Source organism: Mus musculus, chromosome 2 (genome assembly GCF_000001635.26).
Source record: "Mus musculus strain C57BL/6J chromosome 2, GRCm38.p6 C57BL/6J".
NCBI classification, from domain to species: Eukaryota; Metazoa; Chordata; class Mammalia; order Rodentia; family Muridae; genus Mus; species Mus musculus.
In genome coordinates, this window is record NC_000068.7 from 174,897,908 (window position 1) to 174,916,928 (window position 19,021).

The window sequence follows — 19,021 nt, forward strand, 5'->3', positions numbered from 1 at the left end:
GGCCCGCTGGGCTGGGAGACTTGGTCTGCTCAACACGATCAAGGAAGGCAGGTCTAGAACAGCAAGGTTAATCTGAGCCCCACAGACAGAGAAGGGGACCGTATGGAGAGCATGGCCCACCTACTGGACACAGGAAAATTAAATGCTGAGCAGGAACAGAGAGTGGAATACTAGTGGGAAAGAGGAAGAAGAGAGGGGGCATAGGAAGAAGAAGAGGAAGGGGAGAAATGAAGTGGAAGAAGAGAAGGGAAATTTCCAGGCAGCAACTGTGTAGGTCTCACAGGCTTAGACTAGTCTCTTCTCACCAACTGCAGGAGCAGGACTGTGTGCTGAGTTCCGGCTGGACATAGAATCATCCAGCACTGGGACTGGATCCACCCAGAAGGCAGGGATGGAAGTGGCTGCTCGCCTAGGTTTGGGATGTAGGTGTTATTCTACACAGACACCAGGTGAATACAAATGTGTGCCCTGTTTCATCTTATCACCATGTAGCACCAACACTGTAGATGGTCTGTGATTCTCTCCCTTGCCAGACTCAGGACTAACTTGTCTTTTGTGGTCACATTTGCAACAACCAAAGACTGAGAGTCTTGGACACTGTCAATCAATCTGTGTCAGTCAGTCTAGCACTGGCGTCATGGTTTCTGGTGTCATGGTCATTTCAGCGTGCTGGGCTGTCCTCAACAATGGAGGATATTTCAGACACACACAACCTCAGCCTATACCTGCTAGACATCAGGAGCAACCCTACCCACTGCCCACTGTAACAACTCAAATTGCCTTCGAGTGTTTCATGATCACTGTAGTTGTGAACCATTGGGTTGATACTCCTACGTGTTTGCCTTAAGTTAGAGTTTTATGGCTGTGAATAGATGCCATGACCACAGCAACTCTTAGAAAGGGAAACATCTAAAGGTTCAGAGGTTCAGTCCATTATTGTCATGCTGAGAGGCAAGGTCCTGTGCAGGCAGATGTGGTGCTGGAAAGAGAGCTGAGAGTTCCACATCTGGATCAGCAGGCAGCTGGAAGAAAGAGTGACACTGGGCCTGGCTTGAGCTTTTGAAACTTCAAAGCCTGTGACACACTTCCTCCAACAAGGTCACACCTACTCCAACAAGACCACACCCCCAAATATTGCTACTCCATACAAGCCTATTGGAAGTCATTTTGATTCAAACCACGATGCTCAACAATGTTTGACAGACCTTCCTGCCCCTGAAAAGCAGGAGGAAGCTCACCCGGAGAGAACCAATTCATCACATGAAGTCCCAGGCAGCCCTTGATGGGGTCTGTGGGAGGCATATGCTCATTGGAGCCACTGCCAGTGGGGACGGATAGGGACTTCCTGTGCGCCCTCCCTTCTCTGACCCTTTCTCAGCAGCTGCAAGAGGAGCCACCAAGAAAAGCTTCTGTGGGTTAGTTAACAGCTGCAGGGCTGTCTTTGCCTCATTAGAGCATGCTGGACAAAGCCCACTGGAAGCTTGGAATGCCTACCATGTTGAAAAGCTCTCAGCTGCCATTTTTGTCTTCTCAAGCCCTGGGATGCTGGTCGTGAGCTTCTTGAAGACCAGACATGGTTCATGTTAAGAGAGAATGACTGGTTAGACACTAGGTGATTTAGAAAACCTTTATCCTGGGGGGCCATGCTCTGCCCCCTAAGATCCCAGCATGCCCAGTTCATTTCAGTTGGTGTTCGTTCAGTTAGCACATTTTGCCTAATGATGCTCTTTTTTTTAACTTCCTATTTTTGTATGTTTTGAGTGTGTGTGTGTGGTATGTGTGTGTGTGTGTGTGTCTGTGTGTGCATGTGTGTGTGTCTCTGTGTATATGTGTGTGTATATGTGTGTGTGTGCACGTGTGTGTGTGTGTGTGTGTGTGTGTGTGTGTGTGCGCGTAGGCCAGAGGAGCATGTCCAACATCTTTTGTTACTGCTCTCCTCCTTTTCCCAGTGAAGGCTGGGTCCAGATCATTAACCCGGTGTGTGATCTGGCATAAGGCAAGCAAAGGAGGGTGGTGCTCATGGCTGCCTTGTCCATCTCCTATCCTAGGTCTCCCTCTTCTTCTCCTCCTCCTCTTCCTTCTCCCTCTTGTGCATAAATAACTGTGAGAAGAAAACACTTCTCTTCAACCCTGTATCCCCTGCCTGACTTATGGCCTTCAACATTGCTGGCTCAGCTGAAGCTATAAAGAGACCCCAACCTTGGCCTCCTCTGCACATTACAGTATAAAACAGACACCCTAAACCCAGTTTTCCCACTCATTGAGTTCTTCCCTTCCTTAAAAATGATGGAAAGGGTCCTTCTTGGGTCATAAAAAATATGGCTCAAAACCCCAGAACATCTGGCCAGAGCTCATTGTTGAGCAGGACCTTTCCCAAGGACTTGCTGGCTGCCAGACACCTCCAAGGGAGCCTGGAGGCCCGAGGGCCCTGCAGCAGGGCCAGAAGGAACCGGAAATGCCTTACAGACATGTGTTCTCCTGAACACCAGAGGGATCCGCTGAAATTTAGGATCACAAAGTCCCCAAATGACGCAAGGGTACTATCATGCAGTCCCAGGTCCTTTTGGGGACACTGGGACCTCATGCAAGTGTCCAGTTTCTATAAGGCCCTACAGCATAGGGACAGAATGTCCACACCACACAGTAGAGTATGTAAGAGGAAAGGTATGTAGCCCATAGAGCAGAGGGCCAGGCTTTGATACGTGGTAATACTCTCTGACACATTGCAACAGACTGGACACACAGTGACAATCAACAAACAGTGTCCCAGCTCTGACAGGTCCTGCTCTTTGCTCCAGCCACAGGGTTTGAAAAGACTTCCTCTGCAGAAAAGGGGGACCAGCCAAAGAACTCTGGAAGATTCTCTGTGCATGGAAACTTCTAGGCTCTGCAAAGGGAAGGTATTTCATTTGTGAGGCAATAGCACCCTCTGGGGCCAGACAGAAGCATTACCTCTGGAATATTCTCTGGGTCTTCAGAGCTCCTGAACCTAATATAAATCTAATACAAGTAATATTAAATATAATAAAGTGACTGGCCCTATAAATAATATTATATTAAGTATAATATAGTGAGTGACCATACCTTGAGCAGGGCTGTTTGAAGACGTCAACGCAGCCAAAGGACCCTTGTTTGTGTTTTGTGGTTCTGGTCCCTCCATTTCTGGCCCCAGCTGCCACTCCTTGGGAATTTTGGATGGTGGGGTTTAGAAGTGTCACAATGGAGGTTGACCCCTGACCTCCTCTTGGACTTTGATCTGAGGAATCCCTTCCTGCAAAGTGAGGTTACTGACATATCTGTAAACTTAGTTTTGTGCTCAGTGGCCACCTGCACTTCCGGGGGCTGCGGCTGGACCTTAGCGTTGTTACCTCATCTCCTTGGACGTTTGGGTGATGTTTGTTTTGGACAACTCCAACACGTTGGGCTCTCCTGGAATTTGGTTCTTCACTGGTTCCTGAGGAGTCGAGGTTGAATAACTGAAAACAGCAGCTAACTGTCTCATCCTGAGGCCAGCAGGGCTTTCCAGAGAGCCCTTTGTCACTGGAGAGGTCACTGGAATGGACATTGGAATTCTGGGGCTCATAGGAGGTGCAGTGGTCGTGTGAGAGTTAGTTGAGTGCAGAATCGATGCTCAGACTAGTGCAGCGTCAACAAGCCCACTGCCGGGATCTACTTCCAGCACACTTCCTCTGATGTGACCTAAGCATTATTCATTGGACCCCACAGCATTTCCCTCTCCACACTGCCATTCCTCAGAGAAGGCACTGGCCCGCCATCGCGGTCCCACCCCACCATAGCAATGCAAGCACTAAACACTGCCCTTCCGGGTCAGCAGCAGGGGTCAGGCCTCCAGAGCCTGTACCCCTTGTTCCTGTGTCGCCTCGAAAGTCACAGGGTGAGGGTGCTAGTGCTCTGTAGCCTTTCTCTGCTGCTCCGGGGTTGCTCCCAGGCCTCAGACACCTCCTCAAGGATCCAGGTGACAGCCTTGCGCCTACCTGCTTTCTGCGCTCCGTGATGGCTGTCAGAGAACGCCTGCGTTAATTAGATCTCCGATTAGATGGCACATTAAGTAATTATCCCAGGGTAGATCCCAAGTGAAGTCTATTTAAAGTGGGTGCCTGAACTCGTGAATGAAAACAGGGGTGAGTCACGCTCTGTTACACCACGCAGAACCCGAAAGGCAGCGCAGCAGCAACAGGAGTAACTGCGGGCGGTTCTGCCTCTCCCTTTCCTCGCTCAGCAACGCCCCAAGCACTCTTGGCCTAAAATCTGGTACCCAGACTGCTTGTGGCTGGGGAGTGGTGTGCCATCCTTCCTCGACTTCATGCAAGGAAGAGGCAGTATAGTGCCCATGTTGCAGATTCAAAAACTAAGGCAAAACACTGGAAGTGGAAGAATACGGTTCTAAACCAAGGCTCTGACTGAGCTGCAGCCCTGTGGGCGGGCTCACCTCTGGCCGCGCATGGCCAGCCAGTGGGCCGTCATATGTCTATGAAACATCTGCTCACATCCAGCATCTTACCTCATATGGTGTCGTTCAATGCTCTCATATGTTGGCTTTTTGCATTGGGCCAGTTTTTGTGCCCATTTAACAGATAGGGAAACTGAGGTCAGGGGAGGAAAAAGCCTTCTCCAGGGTCCTACAACAAGGAGCAGCAGAGCTAAGTGTCATGTGGCTGTTTCATTGGGTTGGACACGTCCATACATCAGAGCTGCTGTGATCACTCAAACAAGACCCTCTGTAGATGAAGCCTTGTTAACCTTCCCTTGTTGAAAATGGGAGGACTCATGAGGTCCACCAGGCCCAGGGAGTCTCTCCTTTTCCCTACAATGTGAGCAGCTAACAGTTGCTGGGGGTGAGGGAGCTAGTGGGGAGCTTCGGTGATTTACATAGCACTTATTACATTTATTACATAGCCTTACACTTATTACACTAGCACTTATTACATAGCATTCATGAGGCCCCAAGTTCAATCCCCAGGACTGCAAGATGGGTGGGAAGAAGAAGGAAGCTGTGAGCTGGGTGCACTGGTGTACACAGGCCTCCTAACCACAACGCTGGAAAGGTGGAGAAAGGAAGGTTAGGAGTTTGAGAAAAGCCTTGAACAGGGTAAGTTCAAGGTTAGCCTGGGCTACTTACCATAAGTCTCTCTCTCTCTCTCTCTCTCTCTCTCTCTCTCTCTCTCTCTCTCTGTGTGTGTGTGTGTGTGACATACACAAGTGCAAGTATATAGAGAGGGGCAAGCTTCTCTAGTGGTAACTCCTTTGGCAGCATCACTTACCATGTCTGTTGTTCCATCTACTGTGGATAAACAGAAATAGACTTGCCAAGCAAACATGGGAATTTCCAGGTACTGAGGTTGGACCCCAAGTCACCACTTCAAAACAGCTAGGAACAGACGGTGGGGACAGAGCAGTGTGACCTCAGTGAAGTTAGTTCCGACAATGTTTACCCTGCTAGATCTCCTTGCACTGGAGAAAACCGTAAGCTATGTCAAAGGTTGTTCATGTAGCTGTATAGACAGATCATCCGTGCAGACCTCAGAAACGATAGCCTCAAAGCTGGGGGTCAGAAAGAAAATTCTAATAAGCATCACTGGCCTGCCTGTCTTCCATCACCCAGGGCCTCTGGTCCCAGCGTTAGACCCTGCAGCTCGGGGGAGGGCCTGGGGCCCTCACTAGCTCCTGGGCTCCTTGTACCAACTGGAGCAGGGAGAGTAGGGACATACCTGTGATACGGCCAGATGGGATGGTAACTTGTGGCCCTACTAGGCCCGGGGACACTGGGCAGCCTCAACATGGCAGGCGCTATGTTATAAGGAAGCCCATGTTCTCCTCTACGGCAGGCTAAGCCAGCCCCCTTTGTCTGCATCATTTGTCGTGGGGGACAGGAAAGAGGAGTGAGGGATGATCTTGCCAAGAACAAGCAGCCGTGAAGAGACCCGCACATCTGGAGCTGGTTAATGGGACAGCTGCCTTCTGTTGGGTGTGTATGTGTGTGCATTTTTAATTCAACAGCAGCAACAAAACTCTTTTTTCTCCCCTTAAATGAAGTTAAGAGTTTTAAAAGCTGCCCTTAGTTGACTTGGGTTGTCTGGCTTTACAGTAGTTTATAAGGAACAAGTACCCATGGGTCCTAGTGTTGACTCTGACTGGCCTGGCTTGTACCCTAAGATACGCATCCGAAAAGAAGATTCCGTCAAAGAACGTGGGGAATCAGTCCTGAAGAATGAGAACACAGGCCCAGTGTTCTGCCCAATGGTGCCTGCCACTCTCCACTTGGTCATGGGCACCTCCTTGGGTCAGAGGAAGGTCAATTCAACGGCAGAGTGTCTATACCCTACTGACCACCCTTGCAGACTGATAATCTAAATTTTAATCTCTCCAGGCGACTCTCATGAGCAACCGGAGACCTCCATCTGGGAGTGACAGTGTGTTTGTTAGGAAAAGAGTAACAGCGAGTGTTAGTCAGAGGTGAGGGGCAGACCAACCCCGTCCAGAAACTCAGTCTCATGGATATGACTCTGCAGGGATGCACGGATGTGACTTCATCCATCCACCCTCCAATCAGGGTCATCAATGTGACATCTACAAGGAGCTGAGGTCTCTCAATGGCCTCTGCAAAACTCTGCTCCACAGGCCTGGGGGAGCCCAGGCAAGGGCAGGGCAGACAGGAGCCTCCCCTCAGCTCTGGGTGTTCCTTACTTTGGGTGTTGTTTTTTAATCTATATTTCTTCTTTGATAATGTACAACTGCGCATCTTCTGTCTGTCACAGGTACTAAGAACAAGATTTAGTGTCCCAGTTATTGCCTCTCTGTGGCCTTGGCTGAAATCCAGGTGTCCACAGAGTCAAGCCCCTTCTAAGAAGAGCCTCAGGGGAAGGCTCCAATGCCGGGGGCTATGCTCAATTCCTTGCCTGGATCAGGGTCCCAGTCTTTGCTGACTGTGAGGCAGGCCTTTGCCTCTAACACTATTATCTCCTCTCTGCTTCCTGTGAAGTCCCTTCAGCTAAGATGACCAAGTCTCACTCAGGCACCCAACATCTGTAACTTCCCTTTTGCCTTCTTCTTCTCCACAGTTTAAGAATGCTACCTCCCACCCCAACCTCTGCTGTTAAGGGCCCCTTCGGAAGGATGAGGACAGCAGCTGCCTTCCCCTTTGAAAGCTCTAAGATCCTAGTGAGTGCTACACACACCTTAGGCCACGTGAGACTGCACACACGTGGGACTTGTGGCTGTGGCCACGTGAGACCGCACACACGTGGGACTTGTGGCTGTGTGCTCATCCTAACCCATCTGTAACCAAGTGCAGCAACCACTAGTGTTCAGCTGGGTAGACTGTCCATGATGACCACCAGGTTGGGAAGCAGAGGCCCTCCTGTCCCACACAGCCTTTAGCTGCAATGTTCTGTAGACAGCATAGGTAGGATCTGCTGTGCCTGCCTTCCTCACTCCTGGCTTCTGAATGACACGGCAATAGCGTGTCCCCACTCAGTCCAGCAGAGGACTTTGCTTCTTGCTTTTCACTGTACAGGTAAAATGTCTCCCATATTTGTCTATCACAGGGACGGGAACCTTCAACATAGGATGGGTGGTGTCTCGCCCCTGCAAATATGGCTGTAGCCTAGGGCTCCTGGAATGTCCAACAGCCAGGGCTGATGTGGGATAGGCAGAGGAAAAACTGAAGAGACGTAGAGAGGCCGTCTTCATGTTGTTATTCCCAGAACTTGTTCAGGGATGGCTACTCTTGAGTGTGCCTATGACAGAAGATGGCACTCTGTTCAACTTCCCTGAAGCCCCCCATCCTGCTCCTTTCAAGGAAAAACTACAGGTACCACAAAGAGTGGGTTCACCAGCCTGTGGCCAATCATATAAGATGGTTTGGTAGTACAGAGGAAGGACCCTTGAACTGGGAAGGCTGGGATGTAGTTTATGGTTCGGTTGCTGCCAGCTCTCTCTATTCACAGCTACACTTAGGAAACAGTGTGCAATGATTACTTCTCTTTTGCTTATCTGTAGGGTAATTACAGTTGAAAGGATCTTTTTTATCATTTTCTGGGAAGAGGGCTGGAGGAGCATGTCCCTCCGCAGTTTCAGAGAATGTTAGCATAGTTAAGAGGCTGCCTTTTGTCTTTAAACTGCTCCCTCTGGTGGCTATGTGGTGAATAGATTTGAGAGCCTTGAGGAATGGGCTGAGGCAGACTGATGTATGTAAAAGAGAGGGTCTGTCTATAGGGAAAGCCCACTGAATCTCCCAAAGGACTAGATATGGGCAAAAAGGACACGAGGATGGTCCCGAGGGGCTCAGTGTACTCAGGAAATGGGAATGGAAGAAAGAGTGGGGTCTGAATAACAGATGGGCAAGCCCCAGCTCTGTAGTGGGGCAGAGGCTGGGGGTGTCTAAGTAGGAACTAGAGAGGGTGAATTCTACAGAGAGGTAGTTGTGAAGCTCAGACAGCTGTGTCCCTTTCGAAACAGACCTCTGAGATCCTTTGTGCTGCCTGTCACATCAGAGGAAGTGTAGGAGGGGGCTGGGGCAGGAAGCATCGTGCACAGAGTGCGGCACACACAATGAGGTCTCTAATGGAGCTAATTTCAATCAGGCCACCATTGTCAGGTGTGTGCTCACAGCCACCCTCAGCAGCAGTGGGCACAATGGCAGGCAATGAGCACCAGGAAAAAGATGTTGAGGGGACACAGCAAGGGGTCACTGCTGGCCCCAGAGTGAGGCCTGGTCCTGGATGACCCCTCAAAGGCCCTGGGTCCAGGCCAGAGCTGAGCGGTATACACTCTGAGCTTCAATCTCAGGTCTGTGAGAAGAGAGGCTACATACAGGTATGGCTCTAGTGAAGCCCTGGGACATGTCTGAGCCATTTGTTGCTTAAGAGCATAAAATCTGTGTTATTGTTAGTTAGCCATACTAGGAAGTAAAAGATAAAGTTCCCTGGATTCTAGAAAATTCTGAGAGAATTGCTCTGTAACTGATGTTTGTTACGTCAGCTGTAACAAAGTGCCGGATAAAAAGTGACTTAAGAAAGGAAGGTTGTGGCTAGGCAATGGTGGCACATGCCTGTAATCCCAGCACTTGGGAGGCGGAGGCAGAGGCAGGCAGATTTCTGAGTTTGAGGCCAGTCTGGTCTACAGAATGAGTTCCAGGACAGCCAGGACTACACAGAGAAACCCTGTTTCAAAAAAAAAAAAAAGAAAGAAAGAAAATAAAATAAAAGAAAAGAAAAAAGGAAAAGAAAAGAAAGAAAAAGAAAGAAACGAAGGAAGGAAGATTGCTTTCATTTGTTTGTGTGTTTTGTTGTTGTTGTTTTGCTTTGACTTGTGGTTTAGGGGTAGAGTCTTGTGGGGTGGGGGGTCAGAGTGGTGGGATCATGAGGCAGCAGGGCTCATTATATCCACAGTCAGGAAGCAGGCACAGAGAAGAGCTGTACCCTGATCACTTTCTCTTTTTATTCAGCCCAGGACCCAACCACGGAAGGGTGCTATGCATGTTCAGTTAAACCTTCTAGAATTATCCTTGTAGACAGGTCCACGAGTGTTACTCCTATGTGGAAGTAAGGATCAGACATCGTAATAGACAACAGAACACAGTGTAAGGAAGCATCCTCACCCCGTATTCCCAGTGTCTCCATCTTTACTCCAGGGTTCAGGGCTACCGTCTTCCCAGCAGCCCACTTGGGACTCTCTGTCTCTTCAGATTCCCAGCTTCTTTAGGTACGGCATTCCCGGTTTTGCTCCGTTGTTAACACGGTCTGCCTCATCCCTGTCTCTCCTGAGTTTGACAAGTTGAGGGACCTTTTCTGGCTCTTTTCTTGCACTTTAACAGCCCCACTCCTTCCATGAACTTTAGATAGGCAACTGGTCCCTTGCCTGTGCCTGCATCTCCCGAGTAGGCTCCATACTCCCTCTAGCTGCCCAGGCAGACATCACCAACCAATTTCCGCAAGCTAGAGTAGGCTCCACAGGAGGAGGAACAGCAATCCCACTTCTCATCTGTTCGTGCATCCTGGATCTGTTCTCTCATGACCCCCACGTATGTAGGAAGCCAAACCCTAGTCTGTTCAACCACACCCAAATAATAACACTAAGATCCTCACCCCATGAGCCCCTACTTAGTTTAAATGCTGACTTCCTATAGCAAGGAACCTGATTCCAAGGCGGCTTCGTCAGGGAGGGTCAGACCACAATGTAATTTGGGTCTCCGGAGTTGAGTGCTTCAATACAGCAAAGCTTAATTTCTCATTCAATGCAGCCAGTCTGTCTTTCCTTGGTAGGTGTCTGGCAGGGTTGTACTGGCTTCCTCCTATTCACCCTCCAGCATACAGGTTGCAGGTCCCTAAGGATCTCAGATCAGAATCTTTGAAACTTTGTATCTACCTAGTGAGACATCTGAGGATAAAACCTAAGTTTGAACATGAGTTCAAGGTCAAGTTCACCCCTGACCTTGAACACACCTTGAATATGAAAGTTTATCCCCCATCCCATACATGTTCCATATTTGAAGTTCACCCCCACCTTGTACACATCCCTATATATGAAGCTGGAAGCTGATTTCTTGAGTTTGAGGGCTCCAGTCACAGGATCTCAGGTGTAGAAATTTCTGTTTGTAACATTGTGTGGACCAGCTAAAAGTGTGAGGTTCTGGGGCTTAAGATTTTCACTGGGACACTCCATCTATGGTGTGTACTGTCTCCATCTATGGGTGTGTACTGTCTCCATCTATGGTGTGTACTGTCTCCATCTATGGTGTATACTCTCTCCATCTCTGGGTGTGTACTGTCTCCATCTATGGTGTGTACTCCCTCCATCTATGGGTGTACACTGTCTCCATCTATGGGTGTGCACTGTCTCCATCTATGGGTGTGTACTGTCTCCATCTATGGTGTGTACTCCCTCCATCTATGGGTGTTCACTGTCTCCATCTATGGGTGTGCACTGTCTCCATCTATGGTGTTTACTCCCTCCACTCACCCCATCTTTGGGAGTGTAATCTCTAGCTACTCCATCTATGGGAACATAGTCTATCCAGTCACGGCTCATGTCTGGCTGTGCCTGTGAGGATGTTTCCAGTGAGAGAAGACCCACACTGAGTGTAATTGGTGTGGCCCCATGAGTTGGAGTCCTGAACAAAAAGGGAGAAAAATAGGCCTGGGTGAGAGCTCAGTTGTAAAGTGTTTCCTGCAGAAGCGTGAGGATCTGCGTTTGATTACCCGGGACCCATGTAGAAGCCAGGGGTGATAGATAGCCAGTGCATGTGGTTGCAACCATAAGAGGGCCTTGGCGGTGACCAGTTTTATCAATACAGGTTCAATGAGAAACCATCTCAAAAAATGAAATAGAGAGTGAAGAAGACACCAGTGTTAGCCTCTTGCCTACACATGCATGCACACACACACACACACACACACACACACACACACACACACACACATACACACACACACACACACAAGCACTGAAAAGGAAAAGGCCACTTTCTGTGTCTGTGTTCTTGGTCTCTGCTTCCTGCTCTGCTGAGTTGTGGGGACTCACAGCTACATGCCCCATACCCTGAGTTCTGCACATGACTTCTCGGGGCAGAATGAGTGTCATCCTATACATTTGTTGGGGTGCATTGAGACTGGAAGGGCATATAAGCATCTTGAAATCCTACCAGGGAAACCAAGCCCCAGAATTAACAGGTGCTCCAGACTAAGGAGAGAGTGTGACTCCCTAACCAGGACCCCACAGGGAGAGCACAGAACACTGTGATAAGAGAGACCCCATGGACCAGTCATCTCACCATTCACTGTGTGCATCAGGGGCCAGGAAATGACTCAACTGTCCCAGAGCTTGAGCACCCATTATCTGCCCTCTGCCCATCCTCTTGTGCACCCACCTGGGCCTCTGACAATCCATCTGCTCATTTCTTCATCTAAATCCAGTCCTGTTATTTGCCTTTGCAGCAGCTTCTGCCCCATGGCTGGGTGCATTAGCAACACAGACTCTCCCTATATTTCTACTGGCCTTCTCCTTTCTCTTCAACTCCTCTGTGGCCTTTAACCTCCTGCAGCCAATGTATAATTTGCTAGATGGATTGATGGATAGACAGATGATAGATGATGGGTAGATGGATGATAGATAAATAGATAGATAGATGATTGATAGATAGATTACATAGTTCATTGATTAGATAGATAAACAGGTGACTGATAGATGATAAAGATAGATGATAGGAAGATAGATGATAGAGTTGGATGATAGAAAGATGGTAGATAGATTAGATAGATTGATAGATTAGATGGATTGATAGATAGATTAAATAGATGATTGATAGATAGATAGATAGATAGATAGATAGATAGATAGATAAGATAGATTCACTATGTGTTATGAGAGCAGAGAGTATAGTACAAGTCACTAAGAGTGAAAAGGAATATATGTTCATCTTGACTGGCTACCAAGGTGTACTGTCTCGTTTTGTGTCAACTTGACACAGGCTGGAGTTATCACAGAGAAAGGAGCTTCAGTTGGGGAAATGTCTCCATGAGATCCAACTGTAACGCATTTTCTCAATTAGTGATCAAGGGGGAAAGGCCCCTTGTGGGTGGGACCATCTCTGGGCTGGTAGTCTTGGGTTCTATAAGAGAGCAGGCTAAGCAAGCCAGTGAAGAACATCTCTCCATGGCCTCTGCATCAGCTCCTGCTTTCTGACCTGCTTGAGTTCCAGTCCTGACTTCCTTTGGTGATGAACAGCAGTATGGAAGTTTAAGCCGAATAAACCCTTTCCTCCCCAATTTGCTTCTTGGTCATGATGTTTGTGCAGGAATAGAAACCCTGACTAAGACAAATTGGTAACAGCATAGTGGGGTATTCCTGTGACAACCTGACCATGTTTTGGGGAGAACTGTGGAAGGACTTTGGAACTTTGGGCCAGAAGATCCATTTGGTTTTAAGAGCTCTGTGAGATGTTGTGTAGGAGCTTGGAAGATAATATTGAGAACAGTGCAGAAGATGGAGGTCTGGCTTGTGAAATTTCAGAGGGAAAATTAAAGACTCTTTTCAGGGCCATTGCTATTTTGTTTGGGAAGATTCTGTGGTTCTGGTTAGCTGGGGCTGAAGAATCAGCTGTGATTAACAAGATACCACAACTACTAAAGTGAAACTTTTGCATTACTGGGACTATTGATGCTGGTTAGCTGGAGCTAAGAAATTATCGGTGATTAAGAAGAGACCAGCATCACTGAGGTGACATCTTCTGGGAAGTATTTTCTGAGAGCACAGAGGCTGTGTTCCAGAGATAGACAAGGTTGTACCTTGTGTTATGGCTGGACTTGGTAATGTGTAAGAGTCACTCAGGTGGTACTGGTTTTGAAGGCATGAGGGTCATGCAGAGCAGCTGAGGCTCAGCACTGTGAGAAGCCATGGAAGAACATTGGTGAAGGTGCAGCCTCAGTTACAATTGATGGCCCAGGACTGAAGGGGTCATGCAATGTTTTGGAGATGTCAGGACCATGAAGGACCACCAAGGTAAGAGAGATTGGCAGCAAATTGCCACCATTTAAAGCATGGCTACTTGTGAATTCATTGTTTTTTAGTAAGTTCTGAGATTGTAGAACAGCGCAGACATATCAGTCATGCTGGTCCCCTTTCTGTCATCACACACTCATGACAGACACCTCTGTCCTCTTCTTGCTTCACCCATCACCAACACCTGGGATTGTGTCCATGTTTGGGTTATTAGGATCATGTCACCTTGACCGCAGGAACACCAGCATCTGTTCCAGCTGCTGCTTTTCTTTGCCTTTCTTGGTGTGCTGCTGAATGCGGGACTGCTGGGTTGTTGAAAACTGGCATATTTCTCATCAACCATACACACAGTAATTCCACAAATTACTATGAAGTGACGCCTCGTTGTGAGACCTTGACTGATTTCAACACTCAAAGCTCCTTAGCTGTGGAAGCCCAGGATGGCGTGCTTCGCCAGTGTTTTCTGTGTTAATGAGGAGCGACTTTACTAAAGACTTGATTTCAAAACAAATGGTTATATAATTTAATGGTTAGAGCTATCAACTGCATTTCAAAGCAACGAAAATAAAACTGCTGCTTAATTCAAGGCCACACCAGGCTCCCTCCTCTTGTGTGACACTGTGACTCCTTAGACTCAATGATTAAGTTTTTGTAAATTTGTGTGATTCTCTTAGAAACAGCAATTATGAAAAATGAAAAATAGAGGACTGCATGTGATGGAGAAATCCTGTAGTCCAAGCAGTTGGGAGTTGGAGGCAGGCAGATCTCTGTCGTTTGCTGCCAGCCTGGTCTAGTAGGAAGTTCCAGCCCAGCCAGGGCTCTATAGTAGGCCCTGTCTCCGCAACAAAAGAGAAAGTGTCAAAGGTGCAGTTAACTAAAGGTTTCCCCAAGGCACTTGCATCTTAGAACAAGTTACAAATGCTGATCACCTGATTATCATATCAGTAGTGGCAGAAAGGTTGGAATGTGGCAGGTCCTAAACCTAATTCCCATTTATCTTGGGTTGTCTTTAGCTGTCCTTTGCCTACCTCTCTGTATGACCTAACATCTTTGTGACTGACAGATGGAACAATTTGAAATGTGTTAACAGATTACTAGACTCCGTGGACCAAAAGGCTAAGAGTATCACCAGCGAGCATCTGTAGCTATAGCTGAGTTTTCCCATCTTTGCTATATATAAAACCTCTGACCTGCTGTTTCTACCGGTATATTTCAAGTGTCTTGATTTATGACTTTCTTTGTTCTTTTACTATGAAACTTCACGAAACTATTGCCATACTTGAACATGGATTTGGGTCAACTTGAATCTCTGTTACCGGCCTGTAGTCATTCACATCTGGCTCCAAAATAGACTGCCTCTTATCTCCTTTGATGTGGCAGATGTGGCAGATGCATCTCTGACATCATCAGGATGGATGAAGGTGTTGTAATGTGTTTGTTCCCCCCCCCCAAACCCCCCAGCACAATCTGATTTTGCTATCATCATCTTAGATTAGAGATAACATTGGCCAATAGCAGAACCACAGAGAGGTAACTAGGTCTGTGGCCCATGGTGATGTCCATGGGCCTGCTAATACTCCATTGTGGGTAGAGTTGGGAGGAGGGTCCTGGGGTCCTCATCTGGGATTCTCTGGCCAATACTAATTTGCCCTCAGCTGCGGATGATCCTGGGATGCTGGGAAATACAGGAAGTAGAAGGTCAGCTGATGACGAGGTGATGCTCTCCCATTGTCAACTGATTTTGTGAGAGTGCATCAGTTGGTGATGCAGGTGTCTGTGGAGTCATTCTCGCTTCTGTAAGTTACCCTTCACCTACACTCCCATGAATCAACCAAATGCGCTTACTTATTCACCAAGCTGGAGTTCTGTGGGACCTACTGCAGGCTGGCTCCAGGGATGCAGCGACCTGTGATGTCACCTGTTAGCTTACAGGTGATCCAACTGGCTGGCCTCTGAGGACCTAGCAATTGCTTAAGTCATCACCTCCTGCTGCCAGGTGTGCCAGGTGTGTGGCCTGATAAAAGGACTCCCCTCACCTCAGTTCTCCTTCGCCCTCTCTCCCTTCTTCCTCTCTCCCTCTCTCCCTCCCTCCCCCCTCTCTCCCCCTCCCTCTCCCCTTCCCCCTCCTCCTCTCTCCCACCTTCCTGTCCTCTGAACCCCCTTGCTTTTCCTCTCTGCCCCTCTCTGCACCTCTCTGTGTGTTTCCATGGCTCACTCACCTTCCTCGACACTTTTCCAGATCCTCACTCCTCTCTCTTCCCCCAGTAAACCCCTCTTTATACTAAATCTGTTGCATGGCATAATTTCTCAGGGGCGTACCTCAGCATGGGTCTGCCATGGGACCCCCTCACTGCTGCCTGTGAGTCCCTCATTCTCCTGTAAGTAACCCCAGTGAACAGTAGTTGTGCACAGTTGGATGTGAGTGAAGTCTTTACTGTGGCCTGCTGTGGTGTCCTATCTGGGGTAGGTAGACATTTACTCACACCTCCCCAGAGAAGGCTAAGCTAACACAAGGACAAAGCAAAGCAGACAATTGCTAAGAGCCACCTTCCAGTTTCTTATTGTCTGCCGGTTCCCTGGAATCCTGGGAGCGTGTCTTCAGGAATAGCTTGAAATCAGTCCTCCATCTATTCTTTTGTTGATTGTCTAAACTAATGAGAATGTTAATCATGCAGATTAACTTTAAATACCCATGTATAGCTGTTACCGTTTGAATAACGGGGGAGAACTGTTCTTCCAGGATTCAGAAACTATTATCTAATTCAGCGAGGATGTTCGTTCCTTCTGTTGTCTGGCAAGGGAGCCAAGTTTTGACGTCTTTGTTATTTTACTCTCATTTTGCTGGCTGACATAAATGAAAATATCAACCCACATTTAACTATAATTGTTTGTCAACGAGGGGAGCCCTGATTCTTTGCTGAATTGGATATCAATCAAACATTCCTTCCTAGCTGAATAATGTGATTCTCTTGCTGGTAATAACGTTTTGAAAGCTGATAATAGATCTTGTAAGAAACAGTAAATGATACTGAAGTTAAGGTGTAGGAAACTCTGAGAGGGGACTGTAAACCTATCACTCACAGGCTGTTTGCTACAGGTCTTCTATGTAGATCATTTCCTGTGGAAAGGCAAACATATTACCTCCCATATTGGGCCCTGAGGACAGACCAGAGAAAGGATCCCACCCAGTAAGCTTACTTAAAGGAGTATAGTGACCTGAAGGAAGCCATGTCACTACAAGACCACCTCAGAATGGGTGACCACCTTCGAAGCTACACCTCTGCAGTCCCTGTTCAACCTTCAGGCAGCTCCCCCAGAGAATCTGGTCTCTCCAGGAGTTCTTTGGTGCTTTTATAACCGTGGGGAGGAGACTTGTAAATCTTACAACTTCCATTTCTGAGCCTTATAAGTTGCTTTAACTTCCTGCCTCCTTCTGTCTTCCAGGACCCAGAGGAATCAGTCACAGGACACTTTATATCAGTGGGGCGGGTGACAATGATGTTTGTTGAAACCACCAGAGACCCCCAACTAACTTCTTCACAGTTCTCTGGCAGGAAGGTTGACAACACAACCTTGAAATTCAGAATGGCCCCTGGGTTAGCCTGTTTCTCCAAAGAGGCCCTTTGGACCTTCAGGGAATTTCTCTTCCAAGGTAGACAGAGTGTATCTAATAATGTAAATTTGGAAAACAATGTTTGTCAGTCCTTTACACAGTCTCCACATTGCTAGGACCAGTAGACAAGCTAGGGGAGGGGTGAGCTACACCACCCCTGAATGGGGCTTCCATTTCTAACACCCGCAATGTGGGAAGATGACTCATCTCAGCCCTGTGCAGTGACCCTCCTGAAATTAATTAACCTTTCTGGGTCACGATGACCTCTATCAAATGAGAGTAATAAACTCTGGTCTCGTGCATTGGTGTGGGAGGGTGAGGGTGTGGAGAGATCCCTCAGGAGACATATTCAGGGCCCTCCATGGATTGAATCAAATTCCACTGTTGGGTGTCTATTGATACCCACATCAAGAGGGCTTTCCAGATCCCAACTGGTCATCAGAGGCTGCCTAAGCTGGACAGTGTAAACAAAAACAAGCAAACAAAAAAACAACAGTTCCCTAGGGCTGGTGTCTGTGCCCAGAGAAAGGGCTACACTCTGGCCTCCAGGTCTGTCCCTTTAAGCCTCTCTTTTCGAAGGCTGTAATTCTGTGTTCTAGGTTATAAGCTCCTGGACTCAGGTCACCTTCCCATTAGCTATGAACATGTGAAGCAAACACATGTATATGTTACCCGATGCGATCTGGAGGGCTTCACTCTACAGGAAACATGTCGGTCACTCATAGGCAGAGGTCCCTGGATTGAATTCATAGGACAGTGCAGATGGGTGCCCTGGGGAGGGGGGTCTGCATTTAGTAAGCATCAAACTTCAGTTTGCCAAATGAGAAACTTGCAGAATGCGTTTGACCTCTAGCACTGAATATTTTTTTAAGATTTATGTATTTAATTTTTTTGTATCAAGGCGTTTGCCTATATACATATGTGTACGACATTATGTACCTGGTGCTTATGGGAGGCCAGAAAAGTGTGTCAGATAGCCTGGAACTGGAGTTATGGATGGTTGTAAGCTGCCCTGTGGATGTTAGCAACCGTTCAGGTCCTCTCTATAAGAACAGCAAGTATTCTTAACAACCAAGCCATCCCCAGATCCCCTAACAACCACTTCAAGAACTTTTTATTTAAAATATTGTTTTTCAGGGGCAGAAGATATTGCAGAATACCCAGATTCAGGTCCCACATACTGGCTCGAACAACCTGTAATGATGACCTAGCCTGCCTCCATCTTAGGCTTGGAAGTTCTCTATAGTAAAGACAAAGTAGGTTCCTTCCTGTTTATGATTATTTCTGTTTCTCAAGAATTGAGCTGGGGCTAGAGAGATGGCTCAGCGGCTATGAGCACTGGCTGCTCTTCCAGAGGTCCTGAGTTCAAATCCCAGCAACCACATGGTGGCTCACAACTATCTGTAATGGGATCTGATGCACTCTTCTGGTGTCTGTCTGATGACAGCTACAGTGTACTCATATATACATATATATAATAAATAAATCGAAGAAGAAGGAGGAGGAGAAGAAGAATTGGACTATGCCCCACCTGTAACCCTAACTACAAATGGTTCTATACTGCCTGTTTCAGGAAACCACAACTATGTCTTTGTTTCAAAAGGTTGTTATGACCACTGACCACCTTGTTTTGACCACTTTGTAACCATGTCTTTGTTTCAAGAGGTTGTATTCACCATAGTAACCCTGATCTATAAAAATCTTATCCTTCCCATTGCCAATGCTGGTCTCTTGAACCCTGCCTTTAGGGAGAAGCAGCCTGTGTACATGGGGGGGGGGGGGAAGGAAAAAGAAAACAAAAAATAAAAAAACACAAAACCCAAAACCCTTGCTTTAATTGTTTTCTTTAATGCATTTGGCCATGATTTGGGTCTGTGGGTCTATCTTCTA